This window comes from Staurois parvus, unplaced genomic scaffold, assembly GCF_062004578.1.
Source record: "Staurois parvus isolate SC_StPar_1 unplaced genomic scaffold, SC_StPar_1.0 ptg001103l, whole genome shotgun sequence".
Lineage (NCBI taxonomy): Eukaryota > Metazoa > Chordata > Amphibia > Anura > Ranidae > Staurois > Staurois parvus.
The window spans coordinates 1-7,067 of NW_028318899.1; positions in this window are offsets into that span (position 1 = coordinate 1).

The window sequence follows — 7,067 nt, forward strand, 5'->3', positions numbered from 1 at the left end:
GGGTATTTTTTCCAGCCACAAAATGTTGATTCCAGTCTGTGTGTGGATGGACACATAGGATAACATGCTGGGGGGTTTAGTGGCTGTAGAAAAAACATCAAAAGCCAAAAACAGCCGCTGTAAAAACGTCCCGTGTGCATGAGGACTTCGGAGGATGAATTCAGCCACTGGCCTATGTAAACAGTGAACCCAGGACCAGAGGACAACCAGGACCAGAGGACAACCAGGACCAGAGGACAACCAGGACCAGAGGACACCCACGGCAAGAGGACACCAAGGACCAGAGGACAACCAGGACCAGAGGACACCCAGGAGCAGAGGACAGCCAGGAGCAGAGGACAGCCAGGAGCAGAGGACAGCCAGGAGCAGAGGACAGCCAGGAGCAGAGGACAACCAGGACCAGAGGACAACCACGGCAAGAGGACACCAAGGACCAGAGGACAACCAGGACCAGAGGACACCCAGGAGCAGAGGACAGCCAGGAGCAGAGGACAGCCAGGAGCAGAGGACAACCAGGACCAGAGGACAACCAGGACCAGAGGACAACCACGGCAAGAGGACACCCAGGACCAGAGGACACTCAGGAGCAGAGGACAACCAGGACCAGAAGACACCCAGGACCATAGGACAACCAGGACCTGTTCAATAAGTACTGTCTATGTGTAAACTTTAATTTATGGGAAGTGTTACCAACATGACAGGTTCCCTTTAAACTGCACAAGTGTGAATGAGCCCTGAGGCAGAGGGACCCATCCTGATCCTCAGCATACATCTGGCTGGACGGCTCCTCCCGTCGGCAGGAAGACTGCGCTGCCATAATGTGGCTTCTGTGCTATATTTATCTCGGGCTCAATTAATTTAATATACGTTTATTAGCTTCCCAAATCAGAGCCAGCTGATGAGCGTCACATGCGCTGTGTGTGCGATGCAGGAGGATCCGATTAGGGGCCAGCTGACGGGCCCCGCACACAAAACTTCTAGGGACATTTTATGTGTCTGGAATCAGAGCGACAGAGATGTGTAATTAGGGGAAGATTCTCCATTTGACCTGTGAGCCGAGGGTAAAGGGCTAGTTTACGCATGCATCAGCCCTCTGCAGAGCGATCTGCAGTGGATCGCTTAACAGAGGACATTTGGCGGGTGTTGAGGAGGTGAAATGACATCTCCTCGCCTCCTGTTTTAACCCCTAAAACACCGCACCGCCACGTGATTGCAGGGTGGCTGCGACGTGGCCCCATCCGCTTGAATGGGTCACATTCGGCAGGCAGAAATGTGTTTTTCTATTTGATCATTTCTACTAAAGTGTATATTTTTGTACTCCTAGTTTATTTTTTGTTGTTGTGTCTTATTCTGGGTACCTTGTAACCACTTGCCCTCCAGAGGATTTACCCCCCCCCCCCCCTTTCCTGACCACGCCATTTTTTGCGCTTTAGTTGCGCGGTCATGCAACGCTGCACCCAAATGTCATTTATATCCATTTCCCCCCCACAAATAGAGCTTTCTTTCTGTGGTATTCGATCACCTGTGCGGTTTTTATTTTTTGCGTGATAAACAAAAAAAGACCGACAATTGTGAGGGAAAAACAATATTTTTGACTTTTTGATATTAAATATGTCCAGTAAAAAATTTTAAAAATCTAATTATATCCTAAATTTAGGCTAAAATGTATTCTGCTCCATGTCTTTGCTAAAAAAAAATCCCAATACGTGTAAATTAATTGGTTTACGTGAAAGTTATAGCGTTTACAAATGGCGGTATAGATACTGGGATTTTTTTTTTTTCCGCGATCAGCGACTTATAGAGGGACTGCGGCGGGCATTCTGACACTGGGGGGGAACTGACTTGGTGTCACTGACATCCCCAGTGACACCAATACAGTGAGCAGTGCGAATAAAAAGAACTGACGCTGTACTAATGGCACTGGGCAGGAAGGGGTTAACGTGAGGGGCGATCAAAGGGTTAACTGTGTGCTGTTTTACTATGGGGGCTGTGTGTTTCTCTGTAAGCACACTGCTTTGTATAGCTCCGCTATACAAAGCAGTGTGCAGGAGCTGACAGGGGAGAGATCTATGTGGTTTATACACAGGTCTCTTCCTCGTCAGAGATACTTGGTGATCACTGGGTGCCGGCGAGAAATCATTGGCTGGGACTTGGTGATTGACAGTTGAGGCCATGAATGGCCTAACTGGAATTGCAAAATTGCGTATATATACACGTGATTTTGCACAGCCCTGCAGCAGTGTTTCTGCTATAGGGCAGCGCAGAAGTGGGTAAAGAATACTCCCACTTTTGTTGAGCAGAAACACCCTCTGAGAGGGATTTTAACAAACTTTGTTGCAGATTCCTACCTTCTGTTACTCTGAAGAAATAGCTGTTTGTTTGTCTGTGTCCATGTGCAGAGTGAATGGGAGTGATTTTATCTACTTGTGGACCAGTGATGTACCTATATGTCACTGGACTTTAAAGTGTTCCTAAACCCAGGACCCTGCATTCACTATATCTGGTCTCCCAGGACCCTGCATTCACTAAATCTGGTCTCCCAGGACCCTGCGTTCACTATATCTGGTCTCCCCGAACCCTGCATTCACTATATCTGATCTCCCAGGATCCTGCATTCACTAAATCTGGTCTCCCAGGACCCTGCGTTCACTATATCTGGTCTCCCGGAACCCGCATTCACTATATCTGATCTCCCCGGACCCCGCATTCACTATATCTGGTCTCCCCGGACCCCGCATTCACTATATCTGGTCTCCCCGGACCCCGCATTCACTATATCTGGTCTCCCCGGACCCCGCATTCACTATATCTGGTCTCCCCGGACTCTGCATTCACTATATCTGGTCTCCCAGAACCACACATTCACTATATCTGGTCTCCCCGGACCATGCATTCACCATATCTGGTCTCCCCGGACTCTGCATTCACTATATCTGGTCTCCCAGGACCCTGCATTCACTATATCTGGTCTCCCAGGACCCCGCATTCACTATATCTGGTCTCCCCGGATCCTGCATTCACTATATCTGGTCTCCCAGGAGCCCGCATTCACTATATCTGGTCTCCCAGGATCCTGCATTCACTATATCTGGTCTCCCTGGACCCCGCATTCACTATATCTGATCTCCCAGGACCCTGCATTCACTATATCTGATCTCCCCGGACCCTGCATTCACTATATCTGGTCTCCCAGGACCTTGCATTCACTATATCTGGTCTCCCAGGACCCTGCATTCACTATATCTGGTCTCCCCGAACCCTGCATTCACTATATCTGGTCTCCCAGGACCCGGCATTCACTATATTTGGTCTCCCAGGACCCCGCATTCACTATATCTGGTCTCCCTGGACCCCGCATTCACTATATCTGGTCTCCCAGGACCCCGCATTCACTATATCTGGTCTCCCAGGAACCTGCATTCACTATATGTGGTCTCCCAGGACCCCGCATTCACTATATCTGGTCTCCCTGGACCCCGCATTCACTATATCTGGTCTCCCAGGACCCCGCATTCACTATATCTGGTCTCCCCGGACTCTGCATTCACTATATCTGGTCTCCCAGAACCACACATTCACTATATCTGATCTCCCCGGACCATGCATTCACTATATCTGGTCTCCCCGGATCCTGCATTCACTATATCTGGTCTCCCAGGAGCCCGCATTCACTATATCTGGTCTCCCAGGATCCTGCATTCACTATATCTGGTCTCCCTGGACCCCGCATTCACTATATCTGATCTCCCAGGACCCCGCATTCACTATATCTGATCTCCCCGGACCCTGCATTCACTATATCTGGTCTCCCAGGACCTTGCATTCACTATATCTGGTCTCCCCGAACCCTGCATTCACTATATCTGGTCTCCCAGGACCCGGCATTCACTATATCTGGTCTCCCAGGACCCTGCATTCACTATATCTGGTCTCCCTGGACCCCGCATTCACTATATCTGGTCTCCCAGGACCCTGCATTCACTATATCTGGTCTCCCAGGACCCTGCATTCACTATATCCGGTCTCCCACAGTACACACAACATGGAAATGCAATTATTTTTGTAAATATAAACTGATAAACACATTTTCTCATCAGCAGTACATAGCAGTCTTGTGTCTTCTATCGGTGTCCAGCAGAACACTGGTTAAAGCTTGTAGGAGGAGAATTCTTTCTGCTCTAGGAGGATGCAGAATCCCTGACCTCTGACTGAACAGTGCTGATTGGCCCTGTGCTGATCACATGCACTCTCCCAAGAAAAAAATAAAAAAAACTTCTCTAGCAACACACACTAAACTGAGCATGTGAAGAGTGACTCCACATGATATATCTTATCAGGAGCTTAGAGGGGGGCACTGGAAGAAGGGGAGGATCAGAGAAGACAGGATCAAACAGTGTTTTTACACAATGCAGTGGATTAACCCCTTAAGTTCCGCAGTGAGTATAACAAGCATGCTTTACTGCATCTACAGACTGATTGTTCTGTTGTGGGTTTAGTAACACTTTAAGTGGTTATACTGGAGGGATGCCTGCAGGCACAAGAGTGGAGTTCCCCTTTAAGGGGAGCCTTGCATCAAGTGAGCGGCCTTACCAGAGCCAATGAGCTTCTTGTATTAGGAGGTTTGCTCTGTTTTATTCTAAAGTCCCAGCGCTTTTCAGATATGTGATTTTAAAATGTTATTAAAGTATAACAAAAGGCAAAACTTTATTTTTTGTTTTAGTTTTTGGATAGAGTGGAGAAGTATTAGAACCCCTGTCAGTTGTTACTGCTGTCTGTGCCCCCGTTAGGGAGTCTCATCCTCTCTACTTGTCCTGACTGCCTTTATCACCGAACGTAAAAGAAAATCCCAAATTTTAGGTTGACATCAGAACAGGAATAGAGGGGAAATCTTTAAATGGGGACACTAGTTCAGGTGACACACTGGGATTTCCTCATGTTGGAGAGATTTGCTCTCACTTCCTGTTTGGCTATGGGACTGAAATGAAGGGAAATCTCCCCAATGAGACACAGATGGCAAAAAAAAAAAAACTGGGGTTACCTACTCTATCCAGAAGGAAACAATATTTTGGTTCTACTTCAAAGTGTTACTAAGCCCAAAACAGCACAATCAGTCTGTATATGCAGTAAAGCATACTTGTTATACTCACTGTGGTTAATCCTCTGCATTGTGTAAAAAGGCTGTTTGATCCTGACTTCTCTGATACTCCCCTTCTTTTACTGTTATATACTGCTGATGAGAAAAGGTATTTAGCAGTTTATAGTTACTAAAATAATTGCATTTACGAGCTCTGTGCCAGATATAGTGAATGCAGGGTCCTGGGAGACCAGATATAGTGAATGCAGGGTCTTGGGAGACCAGATATAGTGAATGCAGGGTCCGGGGAGATCAGATATAGTGAATGCGGGGTCCTGGGAGACCAGATATAGTGAATGCGGGGTCCTGGGAGACCAGATATAGTGAATGCAGGGTCCGGGGAGATCAGATATAGTGAATGCGGGGTCCTGGGAGACCAGATATAGTGAATGCGGGGTCCTGGGAGACCAGATATAGTGAATGCAGGGTCCTGGGAGATCAGATATAGTGAATGCAGGGTCCTGGGAGACCAGATATAGTGAATGCGGGGTCCTGGGAGATCAGATATAAAGAATGCAGGGTCCGGGGAGACCAGATATAGTGAATGCGGGGTCCTGGGAGACCGGATATAGTGAATGCAGGGTCCTGGGAGACCAGATATAGTGAATGCAGGCTCCTGGGGGACCAGATATAGTGAATGCAGGGTCCTGGGAAATCAGATATAGCGAATGCAGGATCCTGGGAGACCAGATATAGTGAATGAAGTGTCCTGGGAGACCAGATATAGTGAATGCAGGGTCCTGGGAGATCAGATATAATGAATGAAGTGTCCTGGGAGACCAAATATAGTGAATGAAGTAAAAATAGGTATAAGTGAGCGCTAAAGGTAATGAAGCTGCTGAACACAAAAGGTACCAAAAACAACCTCCAAAGATTCACATATAAAAAGGCCTTTCCTGTAGCGGCACCTCGAGAAGACGTAGCAGGCTCTCTGGTGAGCTCCCAACTACCTGCAAAGTAAAGAGCAATAGGGGACAGAGCCATGCATGACAGCTGAGGGTCTACATCGTAGAGATTGACCAGATCTTGCCTTTGATGAGTCCTGGAGTCATACCTTGAGAGGGGTTATCTCTTACATGCGCATATTGGTTGTGCATCTGGTGAGTGCACAATCTTTTACCAGTTTTGGATATCACCATACATCACCTTTTTTGGCTATCACCGTGTGTCAACAGAGATCCATTTGATCCTTCACCTCACCCTACTCACTGGGAGATTGTGAACTATATATTTGTGTGTCAATTGAGATTATAAGGGGCAGCATAATAATCACACCCTGCCTGCATTTTTGCAGTGATATACTCTTGCACTTTGATATTTTGCATGTTTTAATATATAAGCGCTGCACCTTTTTATATGTAGTGAATGAAGGGTCCTGGGAGGCCAAATATAGTGAATGATGGGTCCTTGGAGGCCAAATATAGTGAATGCAGGATCCTGGGAGACCAGATATAGTGAATGCAGGGTCCAGGGAGATCAGATATAGTGAATGCGGGGTCCTGGAGACCAAATATAGCGAATGCGGGGTCCAGGGAGATCAGATATAGCGAATGCGGGGTTCTGGAGACCAAATATAGCGAATGCGGGGTCCTGGAGACCAAATATAGCGAATGCGGGGTCCGGGGAGACCAAATATAGTGAATGCAGGGTCCGGGGAGACCAAATATAGTGAATGCAGGGTCCGGGGAGACCAAATATAGAGAATGCAGGGTCCGGGGAGACCAAATTTAGTGAATGCAGAGTACTGGGAGACCAGATATAGTGAATGCAGAGTCCTGGGAGACCAGATATAGTGAATGCAGAGTCCTGGGAGACCAGATATAGTGAATGCATAGTCATGGGAGACCAGATATAGAGAATTCAGGGTCCTATGAGATCAGATATAGAGAATGCGGGGTCCTGAGAGACCAGATATAGTGAATGCAGGGTCCGG